The 17,353-nt window shown below is 34.8% G+C and overlaps 1 protein-coding gene across 6 annotated transcripts in view; it reads left to right on the plus strand.

Moving 5' to 3' along the window:
* The window catches only part of Bcas3 (BCAS3 microtubule associated cell migration factor), a 526,670-nt gene that overhangs the window by 165,824 nt on the left and 343,493 nt on the right, over positions 1-17,353 (plus strand). The gene's annotated exons all lie outside the window — the stretch shown is intronic.

Raw genomic sequence — 17,353 nt, forward strand, 5'->3', positions numbered from 1 at the left:
GGGCCTGGGAGTTGTCCCTCAGCTCTTCGTCTCAAGGCTAGCGCTCTCCACTTGAACCACAGCGCCACTTCTGGCTTATTTAGTGCTGAGGAGTTGAACCCAGGGCCTCATGCATGCAAGGCAAGCATTCTACTACGGAGCCACCTTTATAGCCCGCACACATCCTTTGCCAAACTTTGGACATAACCTGGTAATATTCAGGTCATCCCTGCTCTCATATATCTTCTACATCAAAGAGTAGGGAGTGATTAACTAACTGAAAGGACTTCATGTCAGTGTGTTTTTGGTGAAGATGGAAAGTATAAGACAAGGATTTTATTATTTATGAAAGGATTGTAGTTGAAGATTAATACTATACCTTTATTGCTTTCATAGCTCTCCTGTTTTTCTGGAAATCTCAACGAGATTCCACACTTTTCGATTACACTGGATCCTTTTTCAAAAGCAATGAATTTTAGAGGTATTTTCCTCTTATATACATGTGGTAAAATGTGATTATCTTAGAATTTCTCCATCATTCCATGTTGCTTCCTCATTTTGGAACATAGACATTAGAGTGATGATCATTTTTCATTTTCTTTTTGTATCTTCCAAGACAAAACAAATCGGCATTGTGTTGGTTAGTTCTAAAAATGATGTATTTACAGTTCATGTGGGTAAACAGTCTCATGCTGGTTAAAACAATGTAAACCTTTGAACAGGGAGGGATTCATCTTGAAAATGAATCATGTTTTGGCGGTATTACCCTTGTTTGTCTTTGCTCTTTTTAGCTAAGTATAGGAAACTGTTAAATAACAGTTGATATAGGAGTTATTTCCTTTTTACTTCTTGGAGCCAATCCAGTTTATGGTAGGAGGTTTTCTCTCCCCCTCCCATTTGTTCCTCCCTGCTCCTCTACTTCCCTCTCATCCTTCCCAACCCTCCTTTTCCCCTCTCTTCCTCTCTGTTTCTGCCCCTCTTTTCCTCTCCTCACTTCTCCTCCATCCCTTCCATCCTTGCCCCCCCCACTCTTCTTCCCTTCCCCTTTCCTTTTCAGATGTTTAGTTTTTGAAATACATTCTTTCTAAATATTTCTTTCACTTCCTGTCTTGTCTAAACCTTAGTATGGGAGGAGTTCTTAGGTTGAGATCCATGACCCAGAATATTCACTACCCCTTAACCTAAAGTCAATCTTAACTTTCATCATGCATATGAAAACTGATAATAAAATACAGTTGAAACATCTTGAACTATTATATACATCTTCAGATATTTTTTTTTCATCATGGCTTTTAAATTATGCATGATTATATAGTAGCATTACTGTTTCATTTTACTGAAAAACCAGATTCTTTTAAATATATTTGTTACTAAAATCACTTTATTCAGTGTATTTGTAATTATTTTTATAACAAGCACAACCTCCCCAGATGGTCCAAATAATCTCTTGTGTAGAAATGATTTTATCCTTATTACACTGGTCTCCAAAAAGAAAAAAAAAATTGCTTATATTTCTGGTCACTTTGTATATTAGTTGGTAAAATTTATATTATAAGATTTTTAACATCTTTAGAATTTGCTCAAGATTATAAATTTATATTTAAGTCATTATTTGCTGGAATGAAGAGATTGTTATTCCTGGTGACATTGCATTTCTGAATAATATATGTCAGTTGCTTTACTTCATTCAGCGAATATGAGTTAGTTTTTCACTTGTCTAGCACTGCTCTGGGCTCTATGGTCCCAGCACTGAACAAAGTACGAACATCCTTGTTCTCTTGCAAGTATGGGAAAAATTGGAGAATGCCAGGAGAATAGGAAATGCCTAGAGATGATTACAATGTTAAGCTATTGTCTTGTCTCTATACCTTATTGAGAAGTGATATTTGAGACTTGACTTGTTGGGAATCAGGGGATAGTCACAGAATGGAATGGCCAGAGTAAAACCTTAAAATGAGAAGGAGCCTGGTCCAAGAATGATAAGGTGGTGAGAGTATGTGAAACCTAGAGGCCAGATGTAAAATAGGTGATGGGTTAGTGAGGCCAGATCACTCAGCTTTGACTGGCTCATAGTTCCACAGCAAGGATATGGAGGATTTTAAGAGTTAGGTTGACTATGTTTCAGCCTGATTCAAGCGAAAATCTGTGTGAACAATGTATTTTATGGCAGATACGTTAGAACAGACAAGTCTGGTAATTAGAATTTTGGCTTGAATAACTAGAGGAATAGGTTGTTGTCATCGAAGTGAAGAATGCTATGCATAAAACAGGTCCGAGTGTGGATCATTGCTCTCCTATGACTGACTGTTGGTTATATGGTTCTCGAGCTGACCAGAAAGGGCTAACTTATTTGTATGATCTGTAAGGCATGAACAATATTTAAAGTCAAAAACAAGAAAAGAACTCCAGGTTGTTTGAGAACCATAAGTAAGAAATGTTTTTCAACAAATAACCTAAAAAGGAAAACCAAACGTGGAGAGGCCCTATGAGAAACTTTCAGGGAGAAAGCAATAAGTATTGTTAAATTATTGTTATTGCTTTATGAAGACAAAAACTAGAGAAATGATTGATACAAGATAAAAATTTTAAGCTTTGGTAACAGTAGTAAAAAAAATAGCAAGAAATTTTTAGTAAGAAATTGGCATTTGTATGCATTAACGAGCACCAGTGTAAGAAGGAGTGGAAAATTGGGGACTGAATCTATTCCTCCAAAAATAGGAAGCCAAGAAAGAGGCAGAGTCCTCTAGGAGAGATGGCATTCCATTCATTATTTGTAAGGTGTTGTTTATGCCCCTGAGTAAATTTAATTCCTGAAGCATATTCAAGTGCTAACATCAGGTTTCTACTCCTGTACTGCTTTCCTGTTTTATTTTTCATATGTCCATTTAACCTCATTTTTCCATCCCAATTAATAATAGTCTTTTTTCTGTTTAAAATGCTATTGAGGGCTGGGAAGGTGGCTCAGTGGTAGAGCGCTTGCCTTGCATGCCTGAAGTCCTGGGTTCGATTCCTCAGCACCACATAAGAAAAAAGCCGGAAGTGGCGCTGTGGCTCAAGTGGTAGAGCGCTAGCCTTGAGCTGAAGAGCTGAGGGACAGCACCCAGCCCCAGAGTTCAGGCCTCACGACCGGACCCCCCCAAAAAAAAAATACTATTGAGCTTTCTGTTTTTATTTAACTTTTATCTGTAACTCCTTTCTTGCCACTCTCTATTCATGATTTTTGAAAGTCTAAGCTGTAAGTAACTCTAAGACAAGTGGAGAATCTGGAGTCCAACTCTTTAGGGGTAAAATCCATTCTCTTTGACTTTTGAACTGTAATATTAGACAAATTGTTTCATCAACCTCATTCTCATATTCCTATCTGTAAAGTAAAGGTAATATCAACAGCATCACACGTATGACAGTTAGATAAAGCACTAGGAATAACACTTTGCACGTATCAAATATTTAGTAAAAACTACCTATACTGTTAGTATCTTTAGGAATATTGATGTTAATTTGACAGTGTAAGGCCTGATTCATTTTTCATGTTTTTAGTTTAGTAACTATTAAATGAGTAATTCAAGTAATGAGTGGATGCATTAGAATTCTGAGCCAGAATTCTTTATTAATGTTTGTAGTAAAATTGGGCTCAAAATTTACCTTAATTTGTGGTAATGTTTCTGAATTGAAAAGAGACACCAATATAAAACTGAAAGTAATAATCTATTTTTTCTTATTTCAACTTGAAGCATCACATTATAGTCCCTTAAATGAATATACTTTTTGTTTTGTTTTGTCAGTTCTTCATTTTAGAAAATATCCCTGTTTAGTTCAAGAATATAGAGTTTACCATGACATAGAGGATATGAATTTGAAGAAGGGCTTCGTGCTGACTTCTTTCGTTCTCTAGTTCTTGGAAGTTCCTATTTTCTTCTTAACTCATTTGTTGACATAACAAGACTTGTGTTCAGGTTACTACATTTGGCATCTAAATTCCAAATTATGCTTTTTCCAAATGGAAGTTGTTCATAACATGAGGCTTTTGGAGTAGCCTCTTTTTCTTGGACTTTTACTTTCCTTGTATCAAACCACCACTACCACCACCATCACCACTACCACCTCTACCCAAAACTGGCAGTATCAATTTTCTTTTCAGCATCTGTATGAAGTATTCGTTTTTACCACCAAGAGTCTGTTTATAGACTTCATTTGATGGCTTATTATAATTATTTACTTTTGGTGATCAGGAGTTTTCTTGATATAGACCACATCACAATTGCAAATACAGGGTAACGACACATTTCATTCAGCCTTTTATAGTTTCACCTACTTAAGAAAATCAGTAATAATATGATGCTTCCATATCCCTGTTTACTTGTAGAATAAAGATTCCCATAATTTGTTTTCATTTTTGCCAAAACAATCAATCATGTGTACTGTAGCTCTGTTTTAAATTTTATGCCTCATATCACAAGAGAATATAAATAGTGAATACATGGGACATGGGGGAAAATGTCTTCTTTTGGGAGACTTTACTACTTGGGTTTTGCCTATCCCTTGTGCTTTCGTTCTTTCCTTACCTGAGATGGTTTCTTGTTTTTAAATATGTCTGTTTCTTACAGAGTTTCTCTCCTTGTCAGTTTTTAATCATTTTTCTAAAATGTTACTATTGTAGTATGGCAGTTCTGAAATTTACTATACACCTAACTCATTTAAATATCCCAAACCATTTTCTGTAGTTTATCAGAGATAGCACATGAGTTCTTTATGGAAGTGCATGGAGACAAGCAGTATCACTTCTCTAGGAGTCAAATGTCATTTGAGAACCATTAGTTGAAGGTGCTATTAAAGAACAGTACCTATTCTGTAATGGATTTTGTTTGAGCAGTTTTGCATTCAATACACAATGAGCAATTAGTATGGCTACTATTGTTGTTTAGGAAAATTAATAAAATCTGGGAGGAATCTTAAGAACATTCCAGACAGCTTAGTCGTTCTAAATTATACTTTTGAAGTATAATTCTATAAAAAAAGAATCATTTTTAAATTTATAATCAAATGCTATTTATGTTTTTTTGTATTTTAAAAAAAAAACCTTTAAAATGGATACCAGTTAAAGTCATCAGACTTTTAGGAAAACAGATTTTTTGTTTTTATTTTTTACGACTGATGAAATCTTTTCTTTTTTCACAGTTTTTTTTTTTCTTTTTGACATCGGCAAATCATAAACTCTTATGTTTTGAAAGTTTTATTTTTAAATGATTAATGAGAAATGCCTCTAGAGGGCAATATTTTCTCAAGTTTTCAATAATTAAGTCAAGGTAACCCTGGTATGAAGTTGGGGTTCTGTGGGTGCTAATGTCTTGTTAGTTCTTATATAAGCCTTCTTTCTTTTCATTATGTGATCTATGATTTATCCCTTATAGTCTTTGTAGAGAATTGGACTTTGGAAATACAGTGCTATCAGTTTATATCCCTTTTTTTTTAGTACTGTATCTTGATACTTTATATTCAAAAATGAGTTGTATAATTTCAGTATTCTTAGTGTGTTCTAAAATTTTATTTCTTTTATTGAATATATCCTGTGATTTAAGGACCTTTTTATCGGTACAATTTAATGTACCAAAGTGATAAGATTCCACTATTGGCTAATCTAGTAGCTAATCACTGTTAACATGGACATTTATTATTGTTTCCTTTTATAATACTAATTTTATTCTTATGTAAGAGATAAATTGATTATACATATAGTTATGCCATAATTTTATGATGAAAAATACTTTTACCCTGTACCTCTTTCATCTCATTCTAACCTTTCTGGTTTGTTTTTACCTGCTTCTGCAGATCTTGTTAATAGATATCCTATACTGAAGCCTTAACTTTCTTTTTCTTTTTCCTTTTTAAATCATGAGAATATGGTTAGTTTTAATTTCTTCTTACTATGTTTCTATTTTCTGCTATATGTTTTTAATAAGCTTTTCCTTAATTATCACACATTTTTCTTAGATGTCATTTAATCTCTAAGAGACACTTAAAATTTTTTTACATCTGCTTTTACTCCTTTATTATCTCCATTTTCTCAAGGTATTTTTCTTCCCAGTTTTTGTTTTATTTTGTACTGATCTTTTATTTTCATATTGGAACATAGTTCTTATCCTTGACTACATTACAGCTTAATTGGATACATTAAATAAAATCTTGATGTCTTAGTTTCGTCAGCTTGATTAGACCAAAATAGTGATTTCAACTTTTGTTTGATCATTATTATTTATTATTCATCTTGTTTGTGTAATTTTATTCTAGTCTACAAATTTAGTACTAAGAAAGTAATTGAAACTCCTTGAATTAAGGAATGGCATATTAACTTACAGGTCCTAATGACCTCGCAGAACTGGTGATTTTATAAAGGTACTTTCAATAGTTACTACTTGTAGGTACTTTGTCTCAGGTTGGTCAGCTTGCTCATAAAGGAATTCTATCTTTGGTTCAGGGTGTTTGTGCTAGGGCTAACTAAGACTGTCTGGCAAGAAACTTTGAAGTTGGTTTTTAAGGAGTTGAAGGAGTTACATTGTTTTAGCTTGGTGATTTTAAAAACAAAATCAGGATTTGGATAATTTTTTTGCATATTGTTTACTCCTTTTCAGCAAGGGAATAGTTAACTAAGAATTCTCCTCTGGTTTTTTTGCTGTAGGATTTTTGTATGGAAACATGGAGACACGATTTTTAATTGTTGAAGTGGAAAAAAACATAAAAATCAATTATCAATAATTTTGGAGAAGGGTCTGAATATTTATGTGCCTATCAAAAGGGAGATCTGAAACATTTTTTTCAATGTTTGATTGAAGAGTGTGTGTCAGCTTTCTTAGAATCTGTAATAGTGCCTTAATGATAAATCCAAACAAAGAAATTTCAGATTATTGTTCTTGAGGGTAGCTGACAGGTATAGTTTAGTGGTTTAAAATCTCAGTTGGAGTTAGAAATCTGTTGTTGATAGTTGTAATCTACAAAATGATTTTAAAAAATACTTGGGTTAATGCTATGATAGTGTGTGTAAATTGAGACATAGAAGCTATGATGGTTTTTGCCTTAAGAGGGCGAATGACATTTTGAATTTGGACAAGGACTGGAAAAGGATTTAAGGTTCATTGAAAGAGTTATTCACATTGGTTGATGTGTTTTTGCAGGTGAGAATATTGGAGCTACAATGAGACACCAGAGAGAAAGTACTTCAGATGGACAGAGGGATTAATGTAGGCATTGTTCCTAATGGTGGCTTCAGAAGGGATAGGCTATTTCATTTTCAGAGTAGAGAATTTACCCTGCTAAGAGTACTAAATACTGTTTAATAATAATTTACTTCTGTCTAGATTTAATATGGTTTGAAATGAGTTCATATTTCATAAAATTAAGTGAAGAAAAATCCAAGATGATAGTACTGATAATAGCTAATGATAAAACTGTAATTAATAATCCTCTGCTTAGAGTAGAGAATTACAGGGAGTGAAGTGAACTCCTGTATCTCAGGAGTTATTTGTTCCAAATTGTGGGGTATCACATTGTCTGGTGCTAGTGATCGAGAACTTTCCCAACAAGGAGTGCTTACGGATATAAGTAAATTCATGGCTGTGGTTTTGCAGAAGTAAAATTGCAAGTTCACATTATTTTATTAGATATACCAACTTTAAATTCTTTTTTTTTTGAGCAATTTTTAAAATAAATTGTTGATAATTTGGGGCAGCAAAATTAAGTATTGTTTCCTGATGAGAGGAAGTTGTAAACATATTTTGGTAGAAAGTACTTCAATATTTGGAAACTGGAAATAAAATGTTAATATAAAGGGATTTATCTTAGATCCTTTTTTTTTAATCAAAAATGCTGATTTGGCCTTTTCACACTATACTCCCATCTTTGTATGGTTGTTAAAATCTGTTGCACTTTCCCATCTGAAGGAAATGCATCTTTGACACTTCTCATGACCTGAGTCATGATGCTGAAATAGAGCCAGAAAATATTCTTAACAGTCATGGGTAATAAGAAGGAAAGCTTCCGTTAGTGAGTTGGGGGGAGGGTGGACTTGACAAACTGGAGGTTGAGGGGAGAAGAGAGTTCTTGCTATTTTAGTTTTTATCTCCTTGATTATTAGGAAAGTTGCTGACATTTCATTGCTTTATTTGTTATTTAGTACAGTCAGTACTTTGGTTTTAACATTTAATTGTTCCACAAGTATATGGTGATTAATGTAATCCTTATAGTTCTATTACTGTTAGATTATTTTTGAATTATCCATGCATAAGGAAATATGCTTAATATATTGCAATTAGTTTGGTTTATCTTATGATAGTAAAATTACTTTAATTTCTGAATAAATTATTTGTACATTGATAGTTTATATAAATCTTTTGATCTAAATAATACGTAAGTTATATAATCTCCCCCCCTCCCCGTGTGTGTGTGTGTGTGTGTGTGTGTGTGTGTGTGTGTGTGTGTGTGTGTGTGTGTGTGTGTGTACGTACATTGTGTTCTGTTATGATATAATGTTAATTGTGAGATAAAGATGGGAGTGGAAAGTATTGTTGAGAAATAAATTTAGTGAGGTGTTATGCTAGGGAGCTAATTGTGTCCTAAATTTGCTTTATGGTGTTTGAATTTTGCTTAAAGCTCCTCCCAACTTCCCTCACCCCTGACTTATCTTCTCTCAAGTTTCAGTACTGTACGTGAGCTTAGTTTAGAGGAATGAGGAATTTGAGAGTGTTTCAGTATGCATGGTTTGGTAGTAGTTTGGATATTACAGTGATCTTTCCACTCATTACATTTATTTAAGTACATAGATTGAGGTCCCCTGCCCTCAAATAGGGTTATGTTGATTTATGTGTGTGTGTGTGTGTGTTATATTTTCTGGTGTTTTTACTTTTTTTCTATGTAAAACTATACTTAATATCTAAAATGAGTTAAACATTATTAATGTTTCCAAAATATTAAGAACATCAGTTCTTAAATATTTTTTTTAATCCCAGATTCTTCTAAAACAAGGTTGATGAACTCCCTGTTTTTAGGTTGAATATTTTAGTCATTAAGATTTGGTTCTATTCAGGCTTATAAATAAAGCCCATTAAGGTTCAGTTATGTGATACTTTCTATATTTTCACCCATTTTCTTTGTTTTGTAAACTTTATCCCATTTTGTGTGGTTGCTTCTCATAATTATTCTAGTTCTTAACTCATCTTGTATGCTAATCTTACCTCTTTCCACCTTGGTTTTTGAGACTCACTGCCCTTTTGGTAGAGTGGAAACTATACTTGGTCTACATATGCAGTTGGAAGTAATGCTTATTTCTTTAGTGCTTTTGCTTCTATGTCTCAAGTTTTTAACTGGTTGAATTTGTGTTAGCTTTAAGAACAGAAAAATAATTAAGCTTACATGTTGTATTAGGGAGGAATAGCGATCAGGTAAGAATAAATTCCTTTTCCATAGGAAAGGACATACTTCTTATTTAGAATTTTCTCAATAATTTAAAAATAATTACTACAAAATCATTTGTTTTAATTCTTGTCGCAGTTATTAAGTCCCTCTCCTCTCTATTACTCAGGCTACTTTGTATTTAGTAGAATGAAGTAATGACAGTGTTATTAATAACCCAAATCCCCATCTTGTAAAGAAATTCAATTTTTTTTAAAAAGCCTGTTTTGTTGGCAATTTATCTTCCAACAGTTCTCTTTTTTCCTGAAGTACTCAAGAATAATGTGTGTGGTGAAATGAAAAGTTACTTGGAAAGAACAACAAGTGTTTTTGTGATACATATAAATTGCCATGTTTTTACTTTTTGCCTCCAAAATAATTATTAGCAAGAACAAATCAAATCAAAATTGCCCTTGAACATTTTGTCTTTAATTATGTCTCCTGTTTGTTGCGTTACCAGTGTTCTAAAATATGGGTGTGTGCCTACATGTATATAACATTCCTTCTCTTTTAATTGTGTGTTCTCTTCTCCTTGGCTCCTGTGAACAAGCATTGCTTCCGCCCAGCTTGCTATGTAGGTCAGAAGGCACTGTTTCTCACCAGGGCGCTGCTGTTTCCTTTTCCTACTCTAGCAGATTACAGATTATACTGGAACATGCCTGAGAAAAGGTCAAAAAGGAGGGTGAAAGTCCTGGAACTGCAGCTGGGAAGCTTGTCGTTCTCATCTAGGAAAGGGGAAGAGGGAGATAGAGGCTCCTATCCAACCAAAAACAACCTACATGCAGGAAATTCCTACTTGCACTGGGTGCTTTGTATGAGTTCTCAAAGGCTTTATTTGGTTTTGATTAAATAAGTATTCAGTGTTACATTGAAGAAGCTTTCATGTTAAATTAGATGGAGAGCAAGAACTCAGCAGTGTTTTTAACTTTATGGAGCCTAATGCTACCATTATACTTCTTTGAGTAAAGAAGTAAAAGCTTTTCAACTACAAAATTAGCTTTAACTTCTTGGTAAGTTTTGCATCTCTATGATTCCATAGAGGATATTAAGAGCAGACTGAAAGTTTTGGTTTTCGGTGGAATGTATAATGTTCACACACAGCCCTTATATAGATCTTGTTACTCAGTTTTTGTGTTGGAATAATAGATTATAGGGAATGAAGTTTTTATACATGTTAGCTTAGGGAATGTTTGAAAGGACAAAGATAATAGAAATACTTGTGAATGGGGTTGTTTCTGTAGGTTTTTCTCCTCTGGGGTGCCAGGGGTCCTCATTGATATTGGGTTTCATGGGCCTCATTAATCCAATTGTAGGCCACTGACTAGGAATCTTATATCATAGGACAACAGTGGATCTTTTTGATAAGTGTGTAGAGAGGTGATAAGACTAGAATTTGATACAGTTGAAGGCAGTCTAGTACACTGAGTGATAGGACTGTCTGTCTATCCTAAGCCTTCTGAAAAGTGGAATTCTTGGAGGGAATCAAATCTGTGTCCCTGATGGGAAGGACTCCTGTAACAGTGTTCACTCAGAGGGCGCCAATAATACTGCCTCTTTCTTTCCTTTTGCGCCTTTGCAAATGGATCTTTAGCATTTCTGAAGCTATTTTTCCTGAAATACTCAGTGAATGATAGTATGCTCTGTTTGGCCCATGTTATTCCATTACTGTGTTTATTACTTTCATCCTCATTCTTTAGGAGTCTTCCTTGAACCCATTGGCAGCAACCTTTGGCTTATTCCTCTAGAGACATGTAACAACATTTTATCTAATCTCATTGATATGCTCTCTTTTAAGGTAATTTCTGATCTAAAACTATCATCCTTTGATTTCTTAATGTTATTTTTATTAGAGTATTCTTGTTTCATAATACGATAGAATAGTGAAATTTTTTTTTTTACAGATTTGAAAAGGGACATATAATTTAATTTTCTTTTTCCTCTTGTTTGTATTGAAGAACATATAAATTCATACATATGTACTCAAAGTATGTACTTAAGGTACCTTAAGTATTTAGCATAATGTGAAATGTTGGTCCATATCAGGGTCTTGCTTGCTTTAGAAGTTTCTTGCAGTTGGCAGTTTGCCACGTTTGCATGTTCTCACATCACTGCATTCAGAAGCTAAGAATACCAACCTGGCAGCTTCTGCACAGAGGGTAAAGATAAAACAGAAGGAATCTAGCTTTCCAGCCACATTACCTGGGAGCTGCTGCTGATGTCTTTTCCACAAATGTCCAAGTTTGTCAAAGCCCAGTAAATCTTGGAAAGTTTATTTTCCTTGTAGCATCTGTGTTTTATAATGGGTCTTTTAATTTGTTTTTACTTTGTCTGCAGGGATTTCTTTTGTCCGGAGTTTTCAGACTCTGTCTTTTTTTTTTCTCCTGTGGAAGTGAGTCTGTTAATGATGACTGGTTTGGGAATATGCTTTTCTGCAAAGCTGACCTGACAGGCTGTTCTCCCAGTGCAGCAACAAAGCCCATTGTTATTTTCTCTGTTCACTTTTATCCTCAATTCATTTTCCTCTGCTTTTATAGCAAAAATGGTCTGAGAAAATGTAATCTGTGACAGTGCATAAATAAAAGTGGCATTTAGAAATTAACAAAACTTTTAGTGAACAGTTTACACCATGTCCGTCCCACCTTTGTGAATGGCAGGATTGTATGTTAGTGTGGAGATATGCAGAATACTAGAATACCTACAGGTATTCCTTTAGGTAGTGGGAGTAGCGGGGGAGAACAGATGTTGTCTTAATTGCTTATTCCAGGATGCAAATTTGTTCACAATCAACACAGAAAACCAGTGTTTGAGCTCCATCTGAACTATTTTGGCTTAGTATTCCATATATAACATGAAAAATAATAACAGCCACCACAACCTGAAAATAGAACAAACCCAAAATATCATTGCATTCGTGATCAAGGAGTGTTTTATGAAATCCTGATTTTTAAATGATACTCAGTTTTCAAATAGAATCTTTAGTTTAATGAGAAATAATTTTGAATTTGGGATTTTTTTCCCCCCCTTAAGAAGAGCCCATCTATCATAAGGAGTGGTTGCCCTCTGAAGGATCACAGATCCAATGGATTTGGATAAAGACTCAAAGCTTGAAGGCTAATGCAAGTTTATCTATGTGGACTCAACCCCCCAAAAACTGGGATGAGAGTCTTAGAAGAGCTTATTTTCTCATGAGAGTTTTGGGACTTCCTCTGTCTGGTTGTGCCAGAAATACTGTGAGAATATCCATTCTCATGGCATTTGTCACTTACAGGTCCTTGTCCCAGCTGGAGTTGGAAAGTATAATGGTGTGTGAAATATTTTATGTATATTAAGGCTTCATGAAGTCTACTCCTAAAATGGCAATTTAACATCCTCTGCTTTGTCCATTCTAGTGACAATAGTAAAGATAAGAGGATTAGAGGAGGTGATATATTTTTTTCCTGATTCTGTTTACTTCATCATTACTATCATATAGTCCTGAGAGAAAGCACAATGAAGATGGAAAATAGGGAAAGACTTTACTTCAAATGTAGGACTGTCACTACAGGTTTCTTCCTGCTGAAGCTTGGAACTTGTGGTTTAATGAAATGTCCTCAATAGAAAATTTTGGCTAGATTTTAACCCCAGGGAAGCTGTCAAGTTTGAGGCTCATTCGCCTAATCAATACAAGACTAAGCTGGGCAATAAAAGAAAAAGACTCTAGTCATTTGGTTTTCTATTTATTTACTGCACCCACTTCACTACCCTTCACTACCACTTGAGCTAGGCTTTCAACACTTCTTGTCTTAGTTATTTTACATATTATTTTCCTTTAATTTTTGCCTGAGCAGGCATTGGACCACAATCCTTACCTGTGTGTGCTAACATCCCCCACTCATTTTTTTTTGGGGGTGGGCAGTCGTGGGGCTTGAACTCAGGGCCTGGGCGCTGTCTCTCAGCTCTTCAGCTCAAGGCTAGTGCTCTACCACTTGAGCCACAGAGTCACTTCTGGTTTTCTGAGTGGTTTATGGGAGATAAGAGTATTACAGACTTTTCCTATGCTGGCTGGCTTTGAACTGTGATCCCGGTATCTCAGCCTCCTCAGTAGCTAGGATTTCAGGTGTGAGCCACTTGCACCCGGCTCCCCCACTCATTTTGTTGAGATTGGGTCTTGATAACTTTCCTTGGCTGGCCTCAGACAGCAGTCCTTCCTGTCTATTTCCTGAGTATGTGGGATTACAATTATGAATCTTTTTTTTTTTTTAAGACAAAGTATTATTGGGTAGCCATTATTGCCTCAACCTCACATGTTACTGGGATTACAAGTATGTACCACCAACATGGATCCTTCTGAAATACTTTGAGTGTCCTGAAAATTTTTTTTATAGATCCTATGGCTATATTTTTCTCTTACTGGTTTATATTAGTTCTACATAGGAGATTTCATGGTTATGTATTCAATTCATTTAGCAAACATTTATTGAATTATTAATTATTATATGTCTACTAGTGATATTTCTTGTGTATACTAGGCCCCCCCTCATTTTACTAACTCCAGATATAATTGTTCCTTCTTTTCTTTCTTTCGTTCTTTCTCTTTTTTCTTTCTCTCTCTCTTACTCATCCTTTCTCTTATTCTCTCTCTCCTCTGTTCCTTTCTCTCTTTGGTTCTCTCTCTTTTTTTTTTTCTCTTTCTTTTTTATCTGTGCCCATCCTAGGGCTTGAACTCTGGGCCTGGGTGTTGTCCATTAGCTTTTTCACTTAAGGTTGATGTTCTATCATTTGAGCCACTCCTCTACTTCCAGCTTTTGCTGGAAAGTTTCATGGACTTTCCTGTCAGATATCAGCCTCCTGTATAGCTAGGATTATAGTTAAGAGTCACTTGTGCCAGGCTTCATAAATCTTTTTCTATTTGTTTTTAGTAAAAACTGGAAGATACGAGTTTGTTACTGCATGCTCAGATTTATGTATTTTTTCTTTTCAAGGTTTCCTTTAAAACAATAATAAAGTCAAATGCTTTGTCTTTTTCTCTGAAACATTTTTATGATATTCTTATTAGCTCAGGCCAATTTTTTTCTTTCTTTAAAAAAAATTTTTTTTTGAGGCTTGAACTTGGTCTGGGCACTTTTCCTGAGCCTCTTTGTGCTCAAGGCTAATGCTCCCACTTGAGCCACAGCACTACTTCCACCCTTTTCTTGGAGATGAGTCTCACAGACTTCCTTTCCTAGGCTGGCTTTGAACCATGATCCTCAGATCTCAGCCTTCTGAGTAGCTAGGATTACAGGTATGAGCCACTGGCACCAAGCTTATATATATATATATATATATATATATGAGTTGAGGACCAAACTCAGGGTCTTGCACTTGCCAGGCAAGTACTCTTCCACTGAGCTAAATCCCCCAGTCTCTCAAAAAACATTAAAAAAAAAAGTTCACAATACTGTTTGCCTGTGGCTGTGTGGTCTGGTATGTACCTGTCATTATATTCTATTTTATGATTTTTATTTTTGTTAATCTGTTATTCCCTCTTATATTATAAAATCTTTGTAGGTCCATTGACTTACTCATTCTAAATTCATAGTAGCGCTTTGTCCTTACCAACCCCTGTTGATTGAAACCTTTGATTGGTATAATCTCTCATTTCTTATATCTTCCCTCAGTCCTATGCTTTACATCTCTGTACTATAACAATCACCTCGATCATTCCCCATATTATTATTATTTCTTCTTCTTCTCCTCCTCCTTCTCTTCCTCCTTCTTTTTCCTCTTCTTCTTCCTCTTCCTGCTGCTGCTGCTGCTGCTGCTGCTGATATTGCTGCTGCTGCTGTTCCTCCTCCTCTTCTTCGTCTTTGTCTTTGTCTTCCTCTTCGTCTTTTTTGGGCCAGTCCTGGGTATTAAACTCAAGGCCTAGGCACTGTTCCTGAGCTTCTTTTGCTCAAGGCTAGCACTCTACCACTTGAGCCACAGCACTGCTTCTTGCTTTTTCTGTTTATGTGGTACTGAGGAATCAAACCCAGGGGTTCATGCATGCTAGGCAAGCACTCAGCCCCAATTCCAGGCTCCTTCCCCATAATTACTTTTTTTTAAGGACTACCAAATTTAGTAACTATTTGCTTACTAAATTTTCCATTGACCATTTAATTAGCATACTTAAATATTTTAAATGTGTATAACATTACAAATACACATTAGGTATCATGTAATATTTTCACACATATATACTGGAGGTTTCATGTGACTGTCTGTTCATTCCTGCTTTCATTGTGGTGAAAATATTGAAATGAACTCTTCTAGATTTATGAAATATACAGTATATCGTGAGATTCTTATCCTTTTTTGTTTTTTTAAAATAGTTTTATTATCATGGGTTTTTATATTTTTTTTAAATTTTATTTATTTATTTATTGTCGGTCGTGGGGCTTGAACTCTGGGCTTGGGCGCTGTCCCTCAGCTCTTCAGCTCAAGGCTAGCACTCTACCACTTGATCTACAGGGCCACTTCCGGTTTTCTGGTGGTTTTTATTGGAGATAGGAGTCTCACGGTCTCTCCTGCCTGGGCTGGCTTTGAACTGCGATCCTCAGATCTCAGACTCCTGAGTAGCTAGGATTACAGGCGTGAGCCACCAGCGCCTGGCTATCATGGGTTTTTATAAAGGAGTTATAAAGAAGCAGTTTATGAGTATAATATATCTTGTTCAGTGTCACTCATTTCAATATTCTCATTCATCCTTCCCAATCCACTTCCATTATTTAAAAAAAAATTGTTCTTATTCTTTTAAAGAGAACTTAGTTCCTTGCTGAGTAAATTTCCCCCATCTCTCTCAGCCTCATATGGTCAACTATGACAGCAACATTTATCGAGTAAGATCATGTACTACTTGTTTGTCTTTGTCTTATTTAAGTTAACGTAATCATCTGTTTTCATTCATGTTAGACCAAATGACAGGATTTCATTATTTTATATGTCTGAATAGTATTTCATAAACTGTCACATTCGTCAGTTGATAGACATTCTAGATTATTTTTATTTCTGGCCATTGCAAAAACAGCTGTAGTAAACATGGGAGTGCAAATGTCTCTTTCACATTATTTCCTTTAATATCTATAACTACAAATGAGATTTCTGGACCAATTAAAAGTTCTGTTTGTTGTTGTTATAAAGTTATGTGACTGAACCTTGCTATTTAGTACAGGCTGGCCTCAAACTAACCGCCTCAGTAATGTCAGCATTCAGATTACAGGTGTACACCAACATTTTTATAGCTCAGTTTTGATTTTTTCCTATGCCATTTTCTATAATGACTGTAGTAATTTCTGACTCCACAAACAGATCAAGGATTTCTCTTCTTTACATCCTTGCCAGAGATGGTTCATTGGTGGGTTTTGTCTGTGTGTGTGTGTCCATCCATCCATAAAACATTTGTAGTATTCTATTTTCATAATAATAGCATTGGTATTTTAATAGGGTAAAATATTTTAATAATATTGAATCTTCCAATCTATGAGCATATAATGTCTTTCCATTTTTCTGTGTTTTGATTTTTCTATCATTCTTCTGTTGTGTTCGCCCTTCCTTTCTTCTTTTCAGTGGTACTGAGTTTTGAACTCAAGGCTTCTCATAGATTTTTTTCACTTCTTCGGTTATATTTATTCCTTAGTATTATTATAGGCATTTTTTTGCTCTCTGTTAGACAATTTTCTATGAATGAATAAAAATGATAGTGATTTTTTAGATCACATTTATACTTTTTTCATTGAGGTTATGGTTAGGCTTGGCTATATAACTCACTGGTAGAGTGCTTATATATAAGCATGTTTAGTTTCCTAGGTTGATCCATAATGCTGAATTTTTTGAAGTGATGTTTATAAACTGCTTGCCAAAATTATAATATATGTCAGATAATGCCCCTGTAAATATAACCATGAGCATAAAATCTGCACAAACATACTTTACTCTCTCT

Source organism: Dipodomys spectabilis, unplaced genomic scaffold, assembly GCF_019054845.1.
Source record: "Dipodomys spectabilis isolate Male_0828 unplaced genomic scaffold, ASM1905484v1 ptg000004l, whole genome shotgun sequence".
NCBI classification, from domain to species: domain Eukaryota; kingdom Metazoa; phylum Chordata; class Mammalia; order Rodentia; family Heteromyidae; genus Dipodomys; species Dipodomys spectabilis.